Below are 26024 nucleotides of genomic sequence, written 5' to 3' on the forward strand. Positions count from 1 at the left end.
AGGGACACCCTGGGCACCCCCAGGGACACATAAGGGACAGCCAGGGTACCCCAGGGACACCAAGGGGACAGCCAGGGCACCCCCAGGGACACCTAGGGGACAGGTAGGGCACCCCAGGGACAGCCAGGGCCCCCCCAGGGATAGCCAGGGCATCCCCGGGGACACCTAGGGGACAGCCAGGGCACCCCGGGGACAGCCAGGGCGCCCCAGGGACACCTAGGGGACAGCCAGGGCACCCCAGGGCCAGCCGGGGCACCCCTAGAGCACCTCAGGGACACCCAGGGCACCCCCAGGGACACGTAGGGGACAGCTAGGGCACACCAGGGACAGCCAGGGCACCCCCAGGGACACCTAGGGGACAGCCAGGGCACCCCAGGGACACCCAGGGCACCCCCAGGGACAGCTAGGGGACAGCCAGGGCATCCCCAGGGACACCAGGTCACCCCCAGGGACACTTAGGGGACAGCCAGGGCCCTCCCAGGGACACCAGGGTACACCCAGGGCCCCCCCAGGGACAGACAAGGCACCCCTAGGGACACCTATGGGACAGCCAGGGACCCCCAGGGACAGCCAGGGCACCCCCAGGGACACCTAGGGGACAGCCAGGGCACCCCAGGGACGCCTTGGGGACAGCAAGGCACCCCAAGGACACCTAGGGGACAGCCAGGGCACCCCAGGGACACTCAGGGCACCCCAGGGACACCTAGGGGACATCAAGGGCACCCCAGAGGAAGCCACGGCACCCCACAGATAGCCAGGGAGCCCCCAGGGACACCTAAGGAACAGCCAGGGCACCCCCAGGGACACCTATGGGACAGCCAGGGCAGCCCTGGGACACCTAAGGGACAGCCAGGGCACCCCCAGGGACACCTAGGGGACAGCCAGGGCCCCCCAGGGACACCTAGAAGACAGCCAGGGCACCACAGGAACAGCCAGGGCACCCCCGGGGACACCCAGGGGACCCCAGGGACACCTAGGGGACAGCCAGGGCACCCAGAGGGACACCCAGGGCACCCCCAGGGACACCTAGGGGACAGCCAGGGCAGTCCCAGGGACACCTAGGGGACAGCCAGGGCACCCTTGGGACAGCCAGGGCTCCCCCAGGGACAACTAGGGGACAGCCAGGGACCCCCAGGGACACCTAGGTGACATCCAGGGCACTCCCAGGGACACCTAGGGGACAGGCAGGGCACCCTAGGGTCAGCCAGGGCTCCCCCAGGGACAACTAGGGGACAGCCAGGGACCCCCAGGGACACCTAGGTGACATCCAGGGCACCCCCAGGGACACCTCGGGGAAAGGCAGGGCACCCCCAGGGACACCTAGGGGACAGCAAGGCACCCCAGGGACACCCTGGGCACCCCCAGGGACACATAAGGGACAGCCAGGGTACCCCAGGGACACCAAGGGGACAGCCAGGGCACCCCCAGGGACACCTAGGGGACAGGTAGGGCACCCCAGGGACAGCCAGGGCCCCCCCAGGGATAGCCAGGGCATCCCCGGGGACACCTAGGGGACAGCCAGGGCACCTCCAGGGACACCTATGGGACAGCCAGGGCACCCCCAGGGACACCAAGGGGACAGCCAGGGCACCTCCAGGGACAGCCAGGGTACCCCCAGGGACCCCTAGGGGACAGCCAGGGTACCCCCCAGGGACAGCCGGGGCACCCCTAGAGCACCTCAGGGACACCCAGGGCACCCCCAGGGACACGTAGGGGACAGCTAGGGCACACCAGGGACAGCCCGGGCACCCCCAGGGACACTTAGGGGACAGCCAGGGCCCTCCCAGGGACACCAGGGTACACCCAGGGACCCCCCAGGGACAGCAAGGCACCCCAAGGACACCTAGGGGACAGCCAGGGACCCCCAGGGACAGCCAGGGCACCCCCAGGGACTCCAGGGCATCCCCAGGGACACCTAGGGGACAGCCAGGGCACCCCTACGGACACCTAAAGGAAAGCCTGGGTACCCCAGGGACAGCCAGGGCACCCCAGGGACACCCAGGGAACCGCCAGGGACAGCTAGGGGACAGCCAGGGCACCCACAGGGACACCCAGGGCACCCCCAGGGACACCTAGGGGACAGCCAGGACACCCCAAGGGACACCTAGGGGACAGGAAGGGCACCCCCAGGGACACCTAGGGGACAGCCAGGGCACCCCAGGGACAGCCAGGGCGCCCCCAGGGACACATAGGGGACAGCCTGGGCACCCCCAGGGACAGCCTGGGCACCCCCATGGACACCCAGGGCACCCCCAGGGACAGCTAGGGGACAGCTAGGGCACACCAGGGACACCCAGGGCACCCCCAGGGACAGCTAGGGGACAGCCAGGGCACCCCAGGGACACCAGAGCACCCCCAGGGACACTTAGGGGACATCCAGGGCCCTCTCAGGGACACCAGGGTACCCCCAGGGCCCCCCCAGGGACAGACAAGGCACCCCTAGGGACACCTATGGGACAGCCAGGGACCCCCAGGGACAGCCAGGGCACCCCCAGGGACACCTAGGGGACAGCCAGGGCACCCCAGGGAAAGCCAGGGCACCCCAGGGACACCTAGGGGACAGCCAGGGACCCCCAGGGACAGCCAGGGCACCCCAGGGACTCCAGGGCATCCCCAGGGACACCTAGGGGACAGCCAGGGCACCCCCAGGTACAGCCAGGGGACAGCCAGGGCCCCCCCAGAGGTTGAAGGGGCCCCCCCGCTCCAAACCCAGCACGGATGCCTGCGTTGCGGCCCCCCAAAAACCCATGGCCGCCCCTCGAGCTGATATCGACCCCCCCACAGCATCATTGATCCCCACCCGAGTGTCACTGACCCCCCCAATGTCATTGATGCCCCCCCAATATTCCATTGATCCTTCCTCAGCGTCGCTGACCCCCCCCAAAATTCCATTGATCCCCTCCACTTGATCCCGCCCTTTTTCTCCCCTCACGTTTCCCGCCCTTTTTCTCCCCTCACGTTTGCCGCACTTTTTCGTGGGGAACGACCCCTGAGGGGTCCTGTGGAAGGATTCTGGAGGTCCGAGGGGTGAATTTGGGGTTTGAAGGGAGGTTTTGGGGGGTCCCAGGGATGGATTTGGGGGTTTTTGGGGGTCCAAGGGATGGATTTGGGGGTCCCGGGGTGGATCTGGGGTCCTGGGGAGGTTTTGGGGGGTCCCAGGGGTGGATTTGGGGTTCATGGGGAGGGGTTTGGGGGTTTTTTGGGGCCTCAGGGGTGAATTTGGGGTCCGGGGAGAGGTTTTGGGGGTTTTTTGGGGTCCCAGGGGTGAATTTGGGGTCTGGGGAGGGGTTTTTGGGGGTCCCTCACCTGCAGGGCGTCGCGGGGGTGGCAGGGGGAGGGGGCAGCGGGGGGGGCCCAGCGCCCACCCCCCCTTGGGCTTCAGGAGGGCGTCGATGAGACCGAAACAGCTCGGGGGGGGGGGGGGTCAAAAACGGGGGGGGGTCACGGGCTGAAACCCCCCCAGTGCCCCCCAAACCACCCCCAGGGCCCCCCCGACCTCCAGGAGCCCGCAAAACCCTCCTCAGGTTCCTTTGATGCCTCAAATGGGCCGCCCAAACCTCCCGAAGATCCCCGAAAAACACCCACAGCAGCCCCTTGAGACTCCCCGCAGACCCCCCAAACCCCTCCAGGACAACTCGGGACCCCCAGGACCCCCCAAAATCCGCCCCCCCCTCCCCCTGAGGCCTCATTTGACCCGCTCCACGTTGCGGACAGGCACCAGCTGATCAAGCCACAAGCACCAGCACCTGCGGGACTGGGATGGACTGGGAGCACTGGGAGGGTGATCAGAGAGAACTGGGATGGACGGGGAGTGGACTGGGACGAACTGGCAGGCGTGTGGGGGTCCATGGTGGGCACACGGTGCCTTACTGGTCTGTACTGGGATGGGTCTAATGGCCCCAGGGGAGGGGGTGTGGCCACACCGGTCCAGACTGGGAGGGGTGTCACCATGGCGCCGGAGGCGGAGTCGAGGATACGAGCGAGGCAGGGACACCTAGGGGACAGCCAGGGCACCCCCAGGGACACCTAAAGGACAGCCAGGGCACCCCAGGGACACCTAGGGGACAGCCAGGGCACCCCAGGGACACCTAGGGGACATCAAGGGCACCCCAGAGGCAGCCACGGCACCCCACAGATAGCCAGGGAACCCCCAGGGACACCTAAGGGACAGCCAGGGCACCCCCAGGGACACCTAAGGAACAGCCAGGGCACCCCCAGGGACACCTATGGGACAGCCAGGGCAGCCCTGGGACACCTACGGGACAGCCAGGGCACCCCCAGGGCACCCCAGGGACACCCAGGGCACCCCCAGGGACACCCAGGGCACCCCCAGGGACACCGAGGAGACAGCCAGGGCCCCCCAGGGACACCTAGAAGACAGCCAGGGCACCACAGGAACAGCCAGGGCACCCCCGGGGACACCCAGGGGACCCCAGGGACACCTAGGGGACAGCCAGGGCACCCAGAGGGACACCCAGGGCACCCCCAGGGACACCTAGGGGACAGCCAGAGCACTACCAGGGACACCTAGGGGACAGGCAGGGCACCCTAGGGTCAGCCAGGGCTCCCCCAGGGACAACTAGTGGACAGCCAGGGAACCCCCAGGGACACCTAGGGGACAGTCAGGGCACTCCAGGGACACCTAGGGGACAGCCAGAGCACCCCAAGGACAGCCAGGGTACCCCAGGGACACCAAGGGGACAGCCAGGGCACCCCCAGGGACACCTAGGGGACAGCTAGGGCACCCCAGGGACACCCAGGGCACCCCCAGGGAAACCAAGGGGACAGCCAGGGCACCTCCAGGGACACCTATGGGACAGCCAGGGCACTACCAGGGACACCTAGGGGACAGGCAGGGCACCCTAGGGTCAGCCAGGGCTCCCCCAGGGACAACTAGTGGACAGCCAGGGAACCCCCAGGGACACCTAGGGGACAGTCAGGGCACTCCAGGGACACCTAGGGGACAGCCAGAGCACCCCAAGGACAGCCAGGGCACCCCCAGGGACACCTCGGGGACAGGCAGGGCACCCCCAGGGACATCTAGGGGACAGCAAGGCACCCCAGGGACACCCTGGGCACCCCCAGGGACACATAAGGGACAGCCAGGGTACCCCAGGGACACCAAGGGGACAGCCAGGGCACCCCCAGGGACACCTAGGGGACAGCTAGGGCACCCCAGGGACAGCCAGGGCCCCCCCAGGGATAGCCAGGGTATCCCCGGGGACACCTAGGGGACAGCCAGGGCACCCCAGGGACACCCAGGGCACCCCCAGGGACACCAAGGGGACAGCCAGGGCACCTCCAGGGACACCTATGGGACAGCCAGGGCACCCCCAGGGACACCAAGGGGACAGCCAGGGCACTTCCAGGGACACCTAGGGGACAGGGAGGTCACCCCCAGGGACACCAAGGGGACAGCCACGGCACCCCAGGGACACCTAGGGGACAGCCAGGGCACCCCAGGGACAGCCAGGGTACCCCCAGGGACCCCTAGGGGACAGCCTGGGCACCCCCAGGGACAGCCGGGGCACCCCTAGAGCACCTCAGGGACACCCAGGGCACCCCCAGGGACACGTAGGGGACAGCTAGGGCACACCAGGGACAGCCAGGGCACCCCCAGGGACACCTAGGGGACAGCCAGGGCACCCCAGGGACACCCAGGGCACCCCCAGGGACAGCTAGGGGACAGCCAGGGCATCCCCAGGGACACCAGAGCACCCCCAGGGACACTTAGGGGACAGCCAGGGCCCTCCCAGGGACACCAGGGTACACCCAGGGCCCCCCCAGGGACAGACAAGGCACCCCTAGGGACACCTATGGGACAGCCAGGGACCCCCAGGGACAGGAAGGGCACCCCCAGGGACACCTAGGGGACAGCCAGGGCACCCCAGGGACGCCTTGGGGACAGCCAGGGCACCCCAGGGACACTCAGGGCACCCCAGGGACACCTAGGGGACATCAAGGGCACCCCAGAGGCAGCCACGGCACCCCACAGATAGCCAGGGCACCTTCAGGGACACCTAAGGAACAGCCAGGGCACCCCCAGGGACACCTATGGGACAGCCAGGGCAGCCCTGGGACACCTACGGGACAGCCAGGGCACCCCCAGGGACACCTATAGGAAAGCCGGGGCACCCCAGGGACAGCCAGGGCAGCCCCAGGGACACCTAGAAGACAGCCAGGGCACCACAGGAACAGCCAGGGCACCCCCGGGGACACCCAGGGGACCCCAGGGACACCTAGGCGACAGCCAGGGCACCCAGAGGGACACCCAGGGCACCCCCAGGGACACCTAGGGGACAGCCAGGGCACTCCCAGGGACACCTAGGGGACAGGCAGGGCACCCTTGGGACAGGCAGGTCACCCCCAGGGACACCTAGGGGACAGCCAGGGCACCCCAGGGACAGCCAGGGTACCCCCAGGGACCCCTAGGGGACAGCCAGGGTACCCCCAGGGACACGTAGGGGACAGCTAGGGCACACCAGGGACAGCCAGGGCACCCCCAGGGACACCTAGGGGACAGCCAGGGCACCCCAGGGACACCCAGGGCACCCCCAGGGACACGTAGGGGACAGCTAGGGCACACCAGGGACACCCAGGGCACCCCCAGGGACACGTAGGGGACAGCTAGGGCACACCAGGGACAGCCAGGGCACCCCCAGGGACACCTAGGGGACAGCCAGGGCACCCCAGGGACACCCAGGGCACCCCCAGGGACAGCTAGGGGACAGCCAGGGCATCCCCAGGGACACCAGAGCACCCCCAGGGACACTTAGGGGACAGCCAGGGCCCTCCCAGGGACACCAGGGTACACCCAGGGCCCCCCCAGGGACAGACAAGGCACCCCTAGGGACACCTATGGGACAGCCAGGGACCCCCAGGGACAGCCAGGGCACCCCCAGGGACACCTAGGGGACAGCCAGGGCACCCCAGGGACGCCTTGGGGACAGCAAGGCACCCCAAGGACACCTAGGGGACAGCCAGGGCACCCCAGGGACACTCAGGGCACCCCAGGGACACCTAGGGGACATCAAGGGCACCCCAGAGGCAGCCACGGCACCCCACAGATAGCCAGGGAACCCCCAGAGGCACCTAAGGGACAGCCAGGGCACCCCCAGGGACACCTAAGGAACAGCCAGGGCACCCCCAGGGACACCTATGGGACAGCCAGGGCAGCCCTGGGACACCTACGGGACAGCCAGGGCACCCCCAGGGACACCTAGGGACAGCCAGGGCACTCCCAGGGACACCTAGGGGACAGGCAGGGCACCCAGAGGGACACCCAGGGCACCCCCAGGGACACCTAGGGGACAGGCAGGGCACCCTTGGGACAGCCAGGGCTCCCCCAGGGACAACTAGGGGACAGCCAGGGAACCCAGGGACACCTACGTGACAGCCAGGGCACTCCCAGGGACACCTAGGGGACAGGCAGGGCACCCTAGGTCAGCCAGGGCTCCCCCAGGGACAACTAGGGGACAGCCAGGGTACCCCCAGGGACACGTAGGGGACAGCTAGAGCACACCAGGGACAGCCAGGGCACCCCCAGGGACACCTAGGGGACAGGCAGGTCACCCCCAGGGACACCTAGGGGACAGCCAGGGCACCCCAGGGACAGCCAGGGTACCCCCAGGGATAGCCAGGGCATCCCCGGGGACACCTAGGGGACAGCCAGCGCACCCCGGGGACACCCAGGGCACCCCCAGGGACACCAAGGGGACAGCCAGGGCACCTCCAGGGACACCTATGGGACAGCCCCAGGGACACCAAGGGGACAGCCAGGGCACTTCCAGGGACACCTAGGGGACAGGGAGGTCACCCCCAGGGACACCTAGGGGACAGCAAGGCACCCCAGGGACACCCTGGGCACCCCCAGGGACACATAAGGGACAGCCAGGGTACCCCAGGGACACCAAGGGGACAGCCAGGGCACCCCCAGGGACACCTAGGGGACAGGTAGGGCACCCCAGGGACAGCCAGGGCCCCCCCAGGGATAGCCAGGGCATCCCCGGGGACACCTAGGGGACAGCCAGGGCACCTCCAGGGACACCTATGGGACAGCCAGGGCACCCCCCAGGGACACCAAGGGGACAGCCAGGGCACCTCCAGGGACAGCCAGGGTACCCCCAGGGACCCCTAGGGGACAGCCAGGGTACCCCCCAGGGACAGCCGGGGCACCCCTAGAGCACCTCAGGGACACCCAGGCACCCCCAGGGACACGTAGGGGACAGCTAGGGCACACCAGGGACAGCCCGGGCACCCCCAGGGACACTTAGGGGACAGCCAGGGCCCTCCCAGGGACACCAGGGTACACCCAGGGACCCCCCAGGGACAGCAAGGCACCCCAAGGACACCTAGGGGACAGCCAGGGACCCCCAGGGACAGCCAGGGCACCCCCAGGGACTCCAGGGCATCCCCAGGGACACCTAGGGGACAGCCAGGGCACCCCTACGGACACCTAAAGGAAAGCCTGGGTACCCCAGGGACAGCCAGGGCACCCCAGGGACACCCAGGGAACCGCCAGGGACAGCTAGGGGACAGCCAGGGCACCCACAGGGACACCCAGGGCACCCCCAGGGACACCTAGGGGACAGCCAGGACACCCCAAGGGACACCTAGGGGACAGGAAGGGCACCCCCAGGGACACCTAGGGGACAGCCAGGGCACCCCAGGGACAGCCAGGGCGCCCCCAGGGACACATAGGGGACAGCCTGGGCACCCCCAGGGACAGCCTGGGCACCCCCATGGACACCCAGGGCACCCCCAGGGACAGCTAGGGGACAGCTAGGGCACACCAGGGACACCCAGGGCACCCCCAGGGACAGCTAGGGGACAGCCAGGGCACCCCAGGGACACCAGAGCACCCCCAGGGACACTTAGGGGACATCCAGGGCCCTCTCAGGGACACCAGGGTACCCCCAGGGCCCCCCCAGGGACAGACAAGGCACCCCTAGGGACACCTATGGGACAGCCAGGGACCCCCAGGGACAGCCAGGGCACCCCCAGGGACACCTAGGGGACAGCCAGGGCACCCCAGGGAAAGCCAGGGCACCCCAGGGACACCTAGGGGACAGCCAGGGACCCCCAGGGACAGCCCAGGGCACCCCAGGGACTCCAGGGCATCCCCAGGGACACCTAGGGGACAGCCAGGGCACCCCCAGGTACAGCCAGGGGACAGCCAGGGCCCCCCCAGAGGTTGAAGGGGCCCCCCCCGCTCCAAACCCAGCACGGATGCCTGCGTTGCGGCCCCCCAAAAACCCATGGCCGCCCCTCGAGCTGATATCGACCCCCCACAGCATCATTGATCCCCACCCGAGTGTCACTGACCCCCCCAATGTCATTGATGCCCCCCCAATATTCCATTGATCCTTCCTCAGCGTCGCTGACCCCCCCCAAAATTCCATTGATCCCCTCCACTTGATCCCGCCCTTTTTCTCCCCTCACGTTTCCCGCCCTTTTTCTCCCCTCACGTTTGCCGCACTTTTTCGTGGGGAACGACCCCTGAGGGGTCCTGTGGAAGGATTCTGGAGGTCCGAGGGGTGAATTTGGGGTTTGAAGGGAGGTTTTGGGGGGTCCCAGGGATGGATTTGGGGGTTTTTGGGGGTCCAAGGGATGGATTTGGGGGTCCCGGGGTGGATCTGGGGTCCTGGGGAGGTTTTGGGGGGTCCCAGGGGTGGATTTGGGGTTCATGGGGAGGGGTTTGGGGGTTTTTTGGGGCCTCAGGGGTGAATTTGGGGTCCGGGGAGAGGTTTTGGGGGTTTTTTGGGGTCCCAGGGGTGAATTTGGGGTCTGGGGAGGGGTTTTTGGGGGTCCCTCACCTGCAGGGCGTCGCGGGGGTGGCAGGGGGAGGGGGCAGCGGGGGGGGCCCAGCGCCCACCCCCCCTTGGGCTTCAGGAGGGCGTCGATGAGACCGAAACAGCTCGGGGGGGGGGGGGTCAAAAACGGGGGGGGGGTCACGGGCTGAAACCCCCCAGTGCCCCCCAAACCACCCCCAGGGCCCCCCCGACCTCCAGGAGCCCGCAAAACCCTCCTCAGGTTCCTTTGATGCCTCAAATGGGCCGCCCAAACCTCCCGAAGATCCCCGAAAAACACCCACAGCAGCCCCTTGAGACTCCCCGCAGACCCCCCAAACCCCTCCAGGACAACTCGGGACCCCCAGGACCCCCAAAATCCGCCCCCCCCTCCCCCTGAGGCCTCATTTGACCCGCTCCACGTTGCGGACAGGCACCAGCTGATCAAGCCACAAGCACCAGCACCTGCGGGACTGGGATGGACTGGGAGCACTGGGAGGGTGATCAGAGAGAACTGGGATGGACGGGGAGTGGACTGGGACGAACTGGCAGGCGTGTGGGGGTCCATGGTGGGCACACGGTGCCTTACTGGTCTGTACTGGGATGGGTCTAATGGCCCCAGGGGAGGGGGTGTGGCCACACCGGTCCAGACTGGGAGGGGTGTCACCATGGCGCCGGAGGCGGAGTCGAGGATACGAGCGAGGCAGGGACACCTAGGGGACAGCCAGGGCACCCCCAGGGACACCTAAAGGACAGCCAGGGCACCCCAGGGACACCTAGGGGACAGCCAGGGCACCCCAGGGACACCTAGGGGACATCAAGGGCACCCCAGAGGCAGCCACGGCACCCCACAGATAGCCAGGGAACCCCCAGGGACACCTAAGGGACAGCCAGGGCACCCCCAGGGACACCTAAGGAACAGCCAGGGCACCCCCAGGGACACCTATGGGACAGCCAGGGCAGCCCTGGGACACCTACGGGACAGCCAGGGCACCCCCAGGGCACCCCAGGGACACCCAGGGCACCCCCAGGGACACCCAGGGCACCCCCAGGGACACCGAGGAGACAGCCAGGGCCCCCCAGGGACACCTAGAAGACAGCCAGGGCACCACAGGAACAGCCAGGGCACCCCCGGGGACACCCAGGGGACCCCAGGGACACCTAGGGGACAGCCAGGGCACCCAGAGGGACACCCAGGGCACCCCCAGGGACACCTAGGGGACAGCCAGAGCACTACCAGGGACACCTAGGGGACAGGCAGGGCACCCTAGGGTCAGCCAGGGCTCCCCCAGGGACAACTAGTGGACAGCCAGGGAACCCCCAGGGACACCTAGGGGACAGTCAGGGCACTCCAGGGACACCTAGGGGACAGCCAGAGCACCCCAAGGACAGCCAGGGTACCCCAGGGACACCAAGGGGACAGCCAGGGCACCCCCAGGGGACACCTAGGGGACAGCTAGGGCACCCCAGGGACACCCAGGGCACCCCCAGGGAAAACCAAGGGGACAGCCAGGCACCTCCAGGGACACCTATGGGACAGCCAGGGCACTACCAGGGACACCTAGGGGACAGGCAGGGCACCCTAGGGTCAGCCAGGGCTCCCCCAGGGACAACTAGTGGACAGCCAGGGAACCCCCAGGGACACCTAGGGGACAGTCAGGGCACTCCAGGGACACCTAGGGGACAGCCAGAGCACCCCAAGGACAGCCAGGGCACCCCCAGGGACACCTCGGGGACAGGCAGGGCACCCCCAGGGACATCTAGGGGACAGCAAGGCACCCCAGGGACACCCTGGGCACCCCCAGGGACACATAAGGGACAGCCAGGGTACCCCAGGGACACCAAGGGGACAGCCAGGGCACCCCCAGGGACACCTAGGGGGACAGCTAGGGCACCCCAGGGACAGCCAGGGCCCCCCCAGGGATAGCCAGGGTATCCCCGGGGACACCTAGGGACAGCCAGGGCACCCCAGGGACACCCAGGGCACCCCCCAGGGACACCAAGGGGACAGCCAGGGCACCTCCAGGGACACCTATGGGACAGCCAGGGCACCCCCAGGGACACCAAGGGGACAGCCAGGGCACTTCCAGGGACACCTAGGGGACAGGGAGGTCACCCCCAGGGACACCAAGGGGACAGCCACGGCACCCCAGGGACACCTAGGGGACAGCCAGGGCACCCCAGGGACAGCCAGGGTACCCCCAGGGACCCCTAGGGGACAGCCTGGGCACCCCCAGGGACAGCCGGGGCACCCCTAGAGCACCTCAGGGACACCCAGGGCACCCCCAGGGACACGTAGGGGACAGCTAGGGCACACCAGGGACAGCCAGGGCACCCCCAGGGACACCTAGGGGACAGCCAGGGCACCCCAGGGACACCCAGGGCACCCCCAGGGACAGCTAGGGGACAGCCAGGGCATCCCCAGGGACACCAGAGCACCCCCAGGGACACTTAGGGGACAGCCAGGGCCCTCCCAGGGACACCAGGGTACACCCAGGGCCCCCCCAGGGACAGACAAGGCACCCCTAGGGACACCTATGGGACAGCCAGGGACCCCCAGGGACAGGAAGGGCACCCCCAGGGACACCTAGGGGACAGCCAGGGCACCCCAGGGACGCCTTGGGGACAGCCAGGGCACCCCAGGGACACTCAGGGCACCCCAGGGACACCTAGGGGACATCAAGGGCACCCCAGAGGCAGCCACGGCACCCCACAGATAGCCAGGGCACCTTCAGGGACACCTAAGGAACAGCCAGGGCACCCCCAGGGACACCTATGGGACAGCCAGGGCAGCCCTGGGACACCTACGGGACAGCCAGGGCACCCCCAGGGACACCTATAGGAAAGCCGGGGCACCCCAGGGACAGCCAGGGCAGCCCCAGGGACACCTAGAAGACAGCCAGGGCACCACAGGAACAGCCAGGGCACCCCCGGGGACACCCAGGGGACCCCAGGGACACCTAGGCGACAGCCAGGGCACCCAGAGGGACACCCAGGGCACCCCCAGGGACACCTAGGGGACAGCCAGGGCACTCCCAGGGACACCTAGGGGACAGGCAGGGCACCCTTGGGACAGGCAGGTCACCCCCAGGGACACCTAGGGGACAGCCAGGGCACCCCAGGGACAGCCAGGGTACCCCCAGGGACCCCTAGGGGACAGCCAGGGTACCCCCAGGGACACGTAGGGGACAGCTAGGGCACACCAGGGACAGCCAGGGCACCCCCAGGGACACCTAGGGGACAGCCAGGGCACCCCAGGGACACCCAGGGCACCCCCAGGGACACGTAGGGGACAGCTAGGGCACACCAGGGACACCCAGGGCACCCCCAGGGACACGTAGGGGACAGCTAGGGCACACCAGGGACAGCCAGGGCACCCCCAGGGACACCTAGGGGACAGCCAGGGCACCCCAGGGACACCCAGGGCACCCCCAGGGACAGCTAGGGGACAGCCAGGGCATCCCCAGGGACACCAGAGCACCCCCAGGGACACTTAGGGGACAGCCAGGGCCCTCCCAGGGACACCAGGGTACACCCAGGGCCCCCCCAGGGACAGACAAGGCACCCCTAGGGACACCTATGGGACAGCCAGGGACCCCCAGGGACAGCCAGGGCACCCCCAGGGACACCTAGGGGACAGCTAGGGCACCCCAGGGACGCCTTGGGGACAGCAAGGCACCCCAAGGACACCTAGGGGACAGCCAGGGCACCCCAGGGACACTCAGGGCACCCCAGGGACACCTAGGGGACATCAAGGGCACCCCAGAGGCAGCCACGGCACCCCACAGATAGCCAGGGAACCCCCAGAGGCACCTAAGGGACAGCCAGGGCACCCCCAGGGACACCTAAGGAACAGCCAGGGCACCCCCAGGGACACCTATGGGACAGCCAGGGCAGCCCTGGGACACCTACGGGACAGCCAGGGCACCCCCAGGGACACCTAGGGGACAGCCAGGGCACTCCCAGGGACACCTAGGGGACAGGCAGGGCACCCAGAGGGACACCCAGGGCACCCCCAGGGACACCTAGGGGACAGGCAGGGCACCCTTGGGACAGCCAGGGCTCCCCCAGGGACAACTAGGGGACAGCCAGGGAACCCAGGGACACCTACGTGACAGCCAGGGCACTCCCAGGGACACCTAGGGGACAGGCAGGGCACCCTAGGGTCAGCCAGGGCTCCCCCAGGGACAACTAGGGGACAGCCAGGGTACCCCCAGGGACACGTAGGGGACAGCTAGAGCACACCAGGGACAGCCAGGGCACCCCCAGGGACACCTAGGGGACAGGCAGGTCACCCCCAGGGACACCTAGGGGACAGCCAGGGCACCCCAGGGACAGCCAGGGTACCCCCAGGGATAGCCAGGGCATCCCCGGGGACACCTAGGGGACAGCCAGCGCACCCCGGGGACACCCAGGGCACCCCCAGGGACACCAAGGGGACAGCCAGGGCACCTCCAGGGACACCTATGGGACAGCCAGGGCACCCCCAGGGACACCAAGGGGACAGCCAGGGCACTTCCAGGGACACCTAGGGGACAGGGAGGTCACCCCCAGGGACACCAAGGGGACAGCCACGGCACCCCAGGGACACCTAGGGGACAGCCAGGGCACCCCAGGGACAGCCAGGGTACCCCCAGGGACAGCTAGGGGACAGCCAGGGCACCCCAGGGACACCCAGGGCACCCCCAGGGACAGCTAGGGGACAGCCAGGACATCCCCAGGGACACCAGAGCACCCCCAGGGACACTTAGGGGACAGCCAGGGCCCTCCCAGGGACACCAGGGTACACCCAGGGCCCCCCCAGGGACAGACAAGGCACCCCTAGGGACACCTATGGGACAGCCAGGGACCCCCAGGGACAGCCAGGGCACCCCCAGGGACACCTAGGGGACAGCCAGGGCACCCCAGGGACACTCAGGGCACCCCAGGGACACCTAGGGGACATCAAGGGCACCCCAGAGGCAGCCACGGCACCCCACAGATAGCCAGGGAACCCCCAGGGACACCTAAGGAACAGCCAGGGCACCCCCAGGGACACCTATGGGACAGCCAGGGCAGCCCTGGGACACCTACGGGACAGCCAGGGCACCCCCAGGGACACCTATAGGAAAGCCTGGGCACCCCAGGGACAGCCAGGGCACCCCAGGGACACCTAGGGGACAGCCAGGGCACTCCCAGGGACACCTAGGGGACAGGCAGGGCACCCAGAGGGACACCCAGGGCACCCCCAGGGACACCTAGGGGACAGCCAGGGCACTCCCAGGGACACCTAGGGGACAGGCAGGGCACCCTTGGGACAGCCAGGGCTCCCCCAGGGACAACTAGGGGACAGCCAGGGTACCCCCAGGGACACGTAGGGGACAGCTAGAGCACACCAGGGACAGCCAGGGCACCCCCAGGGACACCTAGGGGACAGGCAGGTCACCCCCAGGGACACCTAGGGGACAGCCAGGGCACCCCAGGGACAGCCAGGGCACCCCCAGGGACACGTACGGGACAGCCAGGGTACCCCCAGGGACACGTAGGGGACAGCTAGGGCACACCAGGGACAGCCAGGGCACCCCCAGGGACACCTAGGGGACAGCCAGGGCACCCCAGGGACACCCAGGGCACCTCCAGGGACACGTAGGGGACAGCTAGGGCACACCAGGGACAGCCAGGGCACCCCCAGGGACACCTAGGGGACAGCCAGGGCACCCCAGGGACACCCAGGGCACCCCCAGGGACACGTAGGGGACAGCCAGGGCCCTCCCAGGGACACCAGGGTACACCCAGGGCCCCCCCAGGGACAGACAAGGCACCCCTAGGGACACCTATGGGACAGCCAGGGACCCCCAGGGACAGCCAGGGCACCCCCAGGGACACCTAGGGGACAGCCAGGGCACCCCAGGGACGCCTTGGGGACAGCAAGGCACCCCAAGGACACCTAGGGGACAGCCAGGGCACCCCAGGGAAAGCAAGGGCACCCCCAGGGACACATAGGGGACAGCCAGGGCACCCCAGGGACACCCAGGGCACCCCCAGGGACAGCCGGGGCACCCCTAGAGCACCCCAGGGCACCCCCAGGGACACGTAGGGGACAGCTAGGGCACACCAGGGACAGCCAGGGCACCCCCAGGGACACCTAGGGGACAGCCAGGGCACCCCAGGGATACCCAGGGCACCCCCAGGGACAGCTAGGGGACAGCCAGGGCATCCCCAGGGACACCTATGGGACAGCCAGGGACCCCCAGGGACAGCCAGGGCACCCCCAGGGACACCTAGGGGACAGCCAGGGCCCCCCCAGGGACAGACAAGGTACCCCTAGGGGACAGTCAGGGCACCCCCAGGGACACCTAAACTACAGCCAGGGCAGCCCTGGGGCACCTAGGGGACAGCCAGGGCACCCCCAGGGACACCTAGGGGACAGCCAGGGCAACCCCAGGGACAGCCAGAGCACCCCAGGGACACCTAGGGGACAGCCAGGGCGCCCCCAGGGCCACCTAGGGGAAAGCCAGGGCACCCAGAGCTCCAAGTGCTCTCCAAGGCAGGCTCAAAACCCTTACCAACGATTGGCTTTAATAAAGCAACTCACACAAAGTCACCAGCACCACACGGTTGGTCTGTAACGGCTGCAACAAAATATGCCCTCCTGGAAGCAGTTCAGCACTTACTGATCACTTCTTTGTTTTGGCACTTCCCAGCCAGGGCCTGCGGGGCCTCCTGCAGATGCAGGTCTTCGCTGACAAGGCTCCACTTGTGCAGCAGCAGCAGGATTAGGGGCAGGAGCAGGAGCAGCTCCCTGAAATTTTAGAAAATATTAGAAAAATACAGGCAAAAATCTCACCTCTGTCCTCCCCTAAGAACATCCCTAGGACATCATCCCAGTTTTTCCCAGCTAGGAGCTGCAAGGAATTCAGGCAGGGGAATTGACATCAGGGAACAGCTTTGTAAAGTCAAAGGCAGAAAGAGAAGATCCACCAGCAAAGGGCAGGAAAGGGGAAAGGTTTCTGAAAACATTTCTGCAGTCTAATTAATAATTATTTCTGCTTCCCCAGCGAGAAGAACACAAACTCACAGCCATTCAGGCCTGACAGTCCCCTGCAGCCAGAGCTCAGCACACATCCACAGAAGCAAGTCCAGCACCTGAAAGAAAAAAAAAAAAAAAAAAAACAACAAAAAAACACAATCAAACCAGAAGGAAAAGGTGATTTCTTTGGCTTCAAAGTTATTTCAAGTTCTTAAAGCCCAACACAGCTGATAGGAGAAACAGAGTCAGGGCTCCTGGCAGACAGACGGTGTTTTCCCCCCCAGGGGACTGCAGAGGAATTGTCTGGGACTTGGACTGTCCCTCGGGGTGACACCAGTTGCTGTGACTTTTATCATTCCATATGTTTGACTCCCAAAACTTCCCAGCCCAGGGGCTTGAGCTGACAGGGCAGCACAAAGATTGTTCTCTGTGTGGTGCCCAGATTTGGGGTTCACTGTCACCTTTGCTAGTTTAGATGAATTATACCCACGGCCCCGAATTCCCTGCTCAGTTCCTGCTGCAATAACCTCACAGTGCCTCACAGAGCATGGATATTCCCACGCAGAGCTGCTGCTTGAATGCCAGATGTGTCAGGAACTAGCAGAGCTTCCAAGGAAGCTCAGCAGGATGGGGACAGGATAGGTTTCTATTCCATAGATTTGGTTAATTCTAACCCTCATCCCCTGGGGGTCACCTGTCAGATTTCCCTGGAATTCAGCCACCCCCTGAGCTCGGGCTCCAGGTGATGTTTCAGAGCAGGAGAAGGCACTGGCCGGCCTGTGCTGAGGCAGCCCCTGTGCCCTCGGGAGGACACAGCTCCCTGCAGGAGCTCAGCTCCTTTCCGAGCCCCAGCAGTGGCCTCTGCAAGTGCCTTTCCCTCAGGCAAGGGATGCCCATCCCTGCCTTCAGCACACCTCCAGTGGGACCCACCTGCAAAAGCTTTCCATCACTTCTGCACTCCGGCTGGCTCCCTGGAAAAGTCCAGACTTCATCCAAACGAAACTCCATCCCACTCAAACCTTTGATTTTGAGGCATCTCCGAGGGCCGTTGCTCCGGATTTAATTTCTGTGAGGGAGGAGCACCTTGGCTTTAATGCTGCCGATGGGTGATGTCCTCAGGCTGAAAGGGAGGGGATTTGGGGTGGCCAGGACATCCCTGGCAACTGTGTGGGAGCTCCGGGAGGTGGGAATTGCTGTCTGAGCCCCTCTGCAGACAGCCCGAGCCGCCGTTCCCGGGCAATGCCAGCTGTTCCCTGGGGAGCTCTTGGGCTGTGGGTGCCTCTGTCCGGGCTGCAGCATCTCCCCGTGCCCGGCGGGAGCAGCCCCTGGCCGAGGAGCCGCGGCAGCCCCGGGGCCGTGTCCGTGCCAGCCCCGAGCCCGGCCCCGGGCCCTGCGTTTGGCCGCCGCTGCCACGGGCGGGGCCCCGCAGGCACAGCTCCTCCCCTGCACATCATCCCAGGGCTGCTGGCCCCGCTGGGGCTGCCGGCCTCCTTCCTCCCTGCGCCTCCGGGCACCCGGGACACCTGCAGGAAACACCGAGGGACACTGCAGGCGGCACGGGGGGCCACCGAGGCCTCCGGCCAGAAAAGCAGCCCCGGCCTCAGCAGCTGCCATCAGTTTGGCCCGGCAACACTCACCTGCAGGAAACGCCCCTGTGCGGGTGGGACCGGCCCTGCCTCTCTCCAGAACTTTGGCCGTGGAAGAAGGGAAGCCTCAGGACTTGTCCTGCTCCTTTCCGCCCAGAAAGAGACTTTGTGTAAGTACTTTTACGGCAGCTGTTGAGTAAATCCTGGAAAGGACAGGAAATCAGCGTCACTGGAAGAGCTTTGTGCTGTCGTGAGCTGCCAGCCAGTTCTGCCCTCGAGCCATTCCAGGGGCTGCTGTGTGAAGCAGCTTTGGCAGAGAAGGCGGCACTGCACTTACCTTAGTGGGGCCAAGCGTTGCCATCCTATGGAGGTCCATCCCCATAATGCAGAGATTGGTTCAGCTGCTTGGAGCAGAGTCCGGGTAATGCCAAGGTGCTGAGTTCGATTCTCAAACGGTCCGTCTGCTTGAGAGCCAGATTTTAGGATCCCTCTCAGGCTCAGTATATCCTGTGACCTGGAAATAAGAGGAAAATTCTCGGCTGAGTTTTAATAAAACAGCTTTTGCCATTGCAGGGTGTGAGCTGCACTCGGTGATTTTCGGCCGCGATGAGCCCCACGAGCATTCCGCCCTTCCTTGCCGCCATCTTGGTTGCGTCTGAGGCCACTTCCGGTCCCGCCGGCATCTTTTTTGCGGCACCGCTAAGGCCCCCGGCAGGTGTTTACACAGACGCCTGACTAAATCCACGAATCCGAACCCGGAGGCGGCGCGGATGAGCACATGGCCGGTGTCTGCACACCTGGAAACGCCGCGGAAAATTGCGCCCGGGCGGCGCTGTAGTCGGGGTTTTTGTGCAGGCATCTGCGTAAACGCCTACAGGGTCCTTATTTTTTCCCGCCCTTTTGGCCGCCCTTTTTGGAAGGTCGGGCGCCTCGCGCCTCGGCGCCATTTTGTGAGGGGCGACGCGTGACTTCCGCTTTTCCTTGCCGCCATCTTGGTTGCGGCTGAGGCCACTTCCGTCCCGGCCGCCATGTTCTTTGTGGCTCGGCATAGGCCTCCGCCAGGTGTTTACACAGACGCCTGACTAAATCCACGAATCCGAACGCAAGCGCGTCGCGACTGAGCACACGGCCCGTGTCGGCACACCTGGAAACGCCGCGGAAAATTGCGCCCGGGCGGCGCTGTAGTCGGGGTTTTTGTGCAGGCATCTGCGTAAACGCCTACAGGGTCCTTATTTTTTCCCGCCCTTTTGGCCGCCCTTTTTGGAAGGTCGGGCGCCTCGCGCCTCGGCGCCATTTTGTGAGGGGCGACGTGTGACTTCCGCTTTCCCTTGCCGCCATCTTGGTTGCTCCTGAGGCCACTTCCGTCCCGGCCGCCATGTTCTTTGCGGCTCGGCATAGGCCTCCGCCAGGTGTTTACGCAGACGCCTGACTAAATCAACGAATCTGAACGCGGACGCGGCGCGACTGAGCACACGGCCCGTGTCCCCACACCTGGAAACGCCGCGGAAAATTGCGCCCGGGCAGCGCCGTAGTCGGGGTTTTGTGCAGGCAGCTGCATAAACACCTATAGGGTCCTTATTTTTCCCGCCCTTTTGGCCGCCCTTTTTAGAAGGTCAGGCGCCTCGCGTCTCGCCGCCATCTTGGTAGTGGAACCCACTAAAATGCCCCCTCGGCCGCTCACACAAGCGCCTGACTCAATGGACTGCCGCCCGCGGCGCCGCTGCGCCCCCATCCCGTGTCCGCACACCCGCAGACGCCGCGGAAAAGCGCGCCCGGACGGCTCCGGGGTCCGGGTGGCGCGCGCAGGCAGCCGGCTGCCACGCGCCCGGGCTCCTTGCCTTTTTCCCTCCCTTTCGGCCCCGAGCTGCGGGCGGGCGGGCGGCAGCGCCGCCCCCGAGCTCACAATGCGGGGCTGCCACGCGCGTCGGGGACGGGCGGGGGGGGACAGCTGCACTACCGCTCTTTGCCCACAGGGTGGCAGCACTGCCGCACGGCTCCGGCGGGACGGTCATGGGGGACAGCTGCACTACCGCTCTTTGCCCACAGGGTGGCAGCATTGCCGCACAGATCAGGCGGGACGGTCATGGGGGACAGCTGCACTACCGCTCTTTGCCCACAGGGTGGCAGCATTGCCGCACAGATCAGGCGGGACGGGCGGGAGGGACAGCTGCACTACCGCTCTTTGCCCACACGATGGCAGCATTGCCGCACAGATCGGGCGGGCCGGGCGGGAGGGACAGCTGCACTACCGCTGTTTGCCCACACGGTGGCAGCATTGCCGCACAGATCGGGCGGGCCGGGCGGGGGGGAAGCTGCACTACCGCTCTCTGCCCACAGGGTGGCAGCACTGCCGCGCGGCGGCGCGGAGCGGAGCCATAAACGAACGTGCCCAGAAATGCCCTTCCGAACAGCCTCCGGAATAAATGGCCCAAAAGACCCCCGAGCACACCTGCGAGAGCCCTGCCAGCAACCAGACCGAACCAAAAAAGCCTTTCGTTCAGGCTCTATTTCAATATTTTTTATCTTTGTGATTCTGATATTTACATTAATCATTACAATTCAGCTTTTATATTATGTACATTATACATCATGTATTATGTTTATTATACTATTATATTTATTATATATATTAAGTATAGAAAGTTATATATAAAATAATTTATTATTTATTATGTAATGTTATAAATAATAATACATTTCATTGAAATATCATGATTATGTACATTATAGATGTTTATATTATGTATATTATATATATTTATAAAACGTGTAGTATGTAATAATATATTGTGTATTTATTATTTATATTATTTTTCATATCCTATACTTTTTGTTATTTTTCTTTTTCATTATTTTTTAATTCGTTTGTTTATATTTTAAACGATATTTTACACTAGATGAATTCATTAACCTAACACATCAGAAACACAATTAATTTGAATTAAATGAGCCTGGTTTTCTAAGGGGTAAAGTTTTAATCTTTATTCAAATAATATGGGCATGTTTTCTCTTTCTCTATGGTTTTTTTTTGGTGGGTTGCGGGGGAGTTTAGTTTGTGGGTTTTCTTTTTTTGTTCGCTTTGTTTTGGAGTTCTTTGCTAATAAACAAGCAGGGTCGGAGAGTTCAAAATAAAACGTCTACTTTGTTTTTATTGCCCCCTCTGAAATACGCCTCGACAGCCTGGACAGCAGGCTGCTGCTGGTAACACTGTGCACGGGTAGGAGGAGACCTGGTCGGGGCTGGGAAGGAAAAAACGGCACCACGGTGGTCACAGCTTTCTCCCTTCAGGAGTTTTATGGAGCAGAAAATACAGAGCTTTTGCCAACTGCGCTCTCTATGACATCCGGACGTCCAGCGGGCACCGAGGTCATTTCTCATCTTTCTTGCCAACAGCCAAACCCCCAGGCGCCCGGGGGAAGAAAGAGTATGGGGAAAAAAAAAAAGGAACAAAGAAAACATGAAAAAATAAACCAAAACTATAGAAAATAATAAATAAAATTAAAATACCAAAAGAAAAAAATTTCAAAGTAACAAAAAAGTGGAAAAAAAATTTAAACAAAAAATTAAAATAAAAAACTAAAAGTAGTTTTAACAAGTAAATAAATAGCTAAAGAAAAAAATATAAAAATTAAAAAACGGAAGAAAAAGTCTTTGAAAAACCACAAAACGCAACATGAGAAACCACAACAAAAGAGCATAAAAATACAAAAATAACAAGAAATAAAATACAAAATTAAATAAATGCAGCTTTCACCTCCTGCCACTGCCTAAAAAAGCACCATGGCTTTCCTCAATTATGCAGCAATAAGGGAAACAAACCCAGTGCCCCCCAGAACAGAAGGTTTTCTAGACAATTCCCACTTTTGCTTGGAAACAAATTCTATTTTAGTGGGAAGCTCATTTTGGACAAACACCCAAATGTGCCAAGGTAGGAAAGAACCAGCCCCCTGTGTCCAAGGAACAGCAGCTAGGCCTGGATTCAGGTTTTAATGGCATTTATGTAATTAAAAATGCAGTAAATTGAACTTTACAAAGAGATGAATCATGGCAAATAAATACTTCAACGTTTTCTTGGGAATTCACAGAATTTTGTGGAGATGGTGCTGGACAATTCCTGATTTACCAACATTAATTGGGTAAATTTCCTTGGAAATGTGCTCTACAAGGTGCAAAAATTCCAATTAGGATGGAAAATTGGAATAAATAAATATTCCCTTACTAAAATCAGAGAGGAAATCAGAGTTATTCCTTCAAATAAAAGGAAGGAATAACATCTAAATCCAAGCTTGCCTGGAAAACAAGCTCAGGAATTTCTAACATTGAAAACTTTTGCAAGAGTCATGAAGTTGGTGAAAGTTCATGGAATGATGATTTAAAATCTGCTTCCTCTGCTCTAATTTAAAGGGAAGTGGGAATTCAACAGGTCCAGTTACTCCTATCCAACCTTGGACTGGGATAAGGCCTTCCAGTGGCTTCACTTCCTACTGGCTCTCTCCTTTTTGCCCACAACCTGGAAGAGGAAAAGCAACAGGAATAAAGTCTCAAACAGGATGGCCTTGGTCCAGGCAGACTGAAATGCAGCTCCCAGGGAGGGAGGCCAGGCTGTGCCTCGGGGAGCTCCGGGAATCTGGGATTGCCCGTGGGATTAAAGGGCTGGAAAAGCACACCCACCTGCCAGGTTCAGTGCTGGGACAGAGCAAGGCCGGGGCTCGGGGGCAGCAGTCAGAGCTGGGACTGCAGGAGAACACCCCAAACCCGGGTTAAACATCCGGCACGACACGCAGCACGCTCCGGGAGAAACTCGGGTGGGAGAAGCCCCGGGATGCTCCACGTTCCTTGCCCTTGGCAGCTGTGCCAGGGCCTCCATCAGAATGCTGACCTCACCGTGCAGCTCCTACAAAATAGGAGAACTTATGGGAATCGCCCAGCAATCCATGGACTTCCAGTTATTAAGAACCACAGCTGCAGCGAAAGGTGCCCAAACTCTACTGCAAACCAGCAGGTCTGAGGAGACGCAGGGATTTATTCCTGAGGGGACACAAGGATCCCTCAGCCAGCCAGGATTTCTCCCAGGCTCTTCCCACTGCTCTCTGAGGACACAAACAGCAGTTTTTCCCTGGAGTTCCCCTTTCCAACAATGCCAAGACTCATGTTCTCCTCCAACCCCAGGTTCAGGAAGGAAAGTAGGAATATTATCACTGCACAGACTGTCCAGGAGGGTGTGACTGAGGCAGCAGCACCAGCTCCCACTCCACTGCTGCTCTGGATTCCTGAGCAGCTCCTTTCCATCCTGCCCTTCCCAGCACCATTCCCTGGGTGCCATGTCCACAGACACCTTCTCCATGCCGCTTAAAACCCACAGACACCAACAGAAAGGAGATCAAAAATCAATTCACATGCTGCTAGTCAGAGAGAATGGGAGAGGCCTAAAAATCTGCATTTATTTTAGAACACTAGAGCAATTTCTTCATGACCCTGACTATCAGTGATGGGCAGATAAACACCTTCTTTAACTTACTACCTGCAAAAACATCAAGTTTCAAGTTTAGTAAAGATAAAATTTTGCTGCAAAAATAAAAGAGGTGGGATGTTGGTGTTAGTGCTTTAACCTTCGGACATTAGCGGGTATTTGTAAAACAAATTCATTATTGAAGCAGCTAACTTGAAAATAAGGGGGTTTTACAATAAAGTTGACCAAAAAAGAGTCTCAAAATTAAGATATAGGTTGCACAAATATTTAAGAAAAAAAAAGTTGTCTTTCGTGCATATAACCTGCCAGCCTCTCATGTTTTCAGTCCTTACCATTTATTTTTACCAAGGTGATGACTAAAACCTTGTCAAAAGCTCAAAAAAAAAAACAATCCAGGACAAGGCAGGTGTTTTCCCAAGTACCCCCAGTGTGGAGCTGTGTCAGCCACAAGTGTTTGCTCCCTCAGCCCAGCCCGGAGCAGGCTCCAGCTGCTGCCCAGGGGTTACCAAGGGACTCACCTGTTTCAAGCTGTAAATGCAGGTGGCCTGCACTGGAGTGCCAAAAAATGTGAAATATGTGACTCTCACCTTGAATAGCAATCGATCTTCTCAGGGGAGCCCCTCACCCAGGATGGGGGGCTCTGCCACGGATTTCATCCCTCTGCATCTGAAAGAAAGTTGGGACAAAAGTCAGAGTGCGGCAGGATACCTTGACAGCTCCACACATCTTGTGGCAATCTAGGAATACCCTCTACAGTCTAACTACACCCCACATCACAAATTTCAAGCCCCCAGCACTATTATCCTATTACCCCCACACCCAGACTGAGCATCAAGGCAGAGCAGCTCCAGGCCAAACACACACCAACACCCGTGACACAGCACAGGACAAACGAGGGGACACAACAGGGATAGAAAACTCTGGCAAGAAGAATGACCCTGAGGGTCCAGAGAACTCGGAATGAGATGACCGAGGTGAGAAGGAAGGTGAGCTGGCCAGGCTCAGAGAACCCTGCAGGAACAAGATGCCATCGGGATGACTTATCCCAAGAAATGCAGAGATGGATGCCCGAGAACCCTACGGTCAGAATCCTCGACCTGTCTTTGCATTCTCACAAGACCTAACCCGCCAGAATGGATCAGGGCGGTGCACGGCTGTCAATACAGCTCAGAACAAGACCTGAAAAGGCATCGGACCGGATGCTTGTGAAGAGAGATGGATTCTGATGAGTGTCCGAGCAGCTGAGACAAAGGCACCTGGCTGAGGAGCACAGAGATCAGAAATGCTAAGACTGATGCCAGAGGTTTTGACAGGCCCCTGAAGGGCTAAGGGAAAAGACAGCACACACAAGACACCCAAGACACAGAGTGCACAACAGACACAACACACACCAGGACTGCTCTGCCCGGCACACCTCGAAACTCTGATCCAGAATGAGACTTTCTGTAGCCTAAGCGGTCACTTCTTGGACATCCCTGTCACCAAAAATGACTCAAAAAATCCCTCCCGGTGGCCCCTGATCCCACACCCCGCTTTCAAGCCCTCCCTGGCTCCGAGAACTCCACTTATCTCTTGGACGTCTAGGGAGGTGAATCCACGCTGGGTGGCAAAGAAGGCCGCCTCTCCCTCAGGGAAATTCCTGCTGTTGCTGGGCTGTTGTCTCCTACACAGCTACAATAAAGAAAACCAAACATCAAAGCATAATCTTGGCAGCCCATCACCCAAAACCCGACAATTCTGCTACTCACTGTCTCCTAAGCTTGCCCGTGTCCTCGGCCCCGTGCTTCAGCTGCGCTCAGAGGCCAACGCCGGCGTCGCAGGGTCTGCCTGGGTAAAGAGCAGACAAGGTGACGTGGCAGCGCTGGAACTTGAGGGGACCATCCCTCCTTCTCCTCCCTGACTCACCTCAACTCCTCGGCCGTTATCCAAGACTACCTGGATGGGGCCTTCACAAGGAGAAGATCAAGGCTCCATCACAGACTCCTGGAATGCTCCCGGAGGGCTCACGGGTGAGGTGACCCGGGTCTGTCGTCCGGTTGGTGAGAGGGGAGCTCGGCCTCCTGCGAGTGGACTCCCTAAAACACACGATAACGGAGGCTTAGAGTTGCACCAGCGAGTGAGGCTTGAACAATAGCAACTGCTTCTGTCCACCCATCGCTGCTCACCTCGCC

At 62.4% G+C, this 26024-nt stretch overlaps 3 long non-coding RNA genes across 3 annotated transcripts; all 3 read right to left on the bottom strand.

The window, feature by feature from the left end:
- Positions 1 to 16382: 16382 nt before the first annotated feature.
- Positions 16383 to 18842, bottom strand: LOC136304538 (uncharacterized). Its single transcript, XR_010724642.1, has 5 exons — positions 18721 to 18842; positions 18435 to 18586; positions 17728 to 18320; positions 16846 to 16913; positions 16383 to 16569 (listed from the first exon to the last, which is right to left on the bottom strand). It is a non-coding gene; the product is annotated as an uncharacterized lncRNA (long non-coding RNA).
- Positions 18843 to 22437: 3595 nt separating this feature from the next.
- On the bottom strand, positions 22438 to 24815 carry LOC136304541 (uncharacterized). The gene is made up of 3 exons (XR_010724645.1): positions 24441 to 24815; positions 23055 to 23277; positions 22438 to 22893 (listed from the first exon to the last, which is right to left on the bottom strand). It is a non-coding gene; the product is annotated as an uncharacterized lncRNA (long non-coding RNA).
- A 252-nt stretch (positions 24816 to 25067) lies between these two features.
- LOC136304542 (uncharacterized) lies at positions 25068 to 25923 on the bottom strand. Its single transcript, XR_010724646.1, has 3 exons — positions 25759 to 25923; positions 25602 to 25680; positions 25068 to 25524 (listed from the first exon to the last, which is right to left on the bottom strand). It is a non-coding gene; the product is annotated as an uncharacterized lncRNA (long non-coding RNA).
- Between the last annotated feature and the right edge of the window lie 101 nt (positions 25924 to 26024).

The sequence above is a fragment of the Chamaea fasciata genome, unplaced genomic scaffold, assembly GCF_029207755.1.
Source record: "Chamaea fasciata isolate MVZ Bird 193981 ecotype frontalis unplaced genomic scaffold, bChaFas1.0.hap1 SCAF_116, whole genome shotgun sequence".
NCBI lineage: Eukaryota > Metazoa > Chordata > Aves > Passeriformes > Sylviidae > Chamaea > Chamaea fasciata.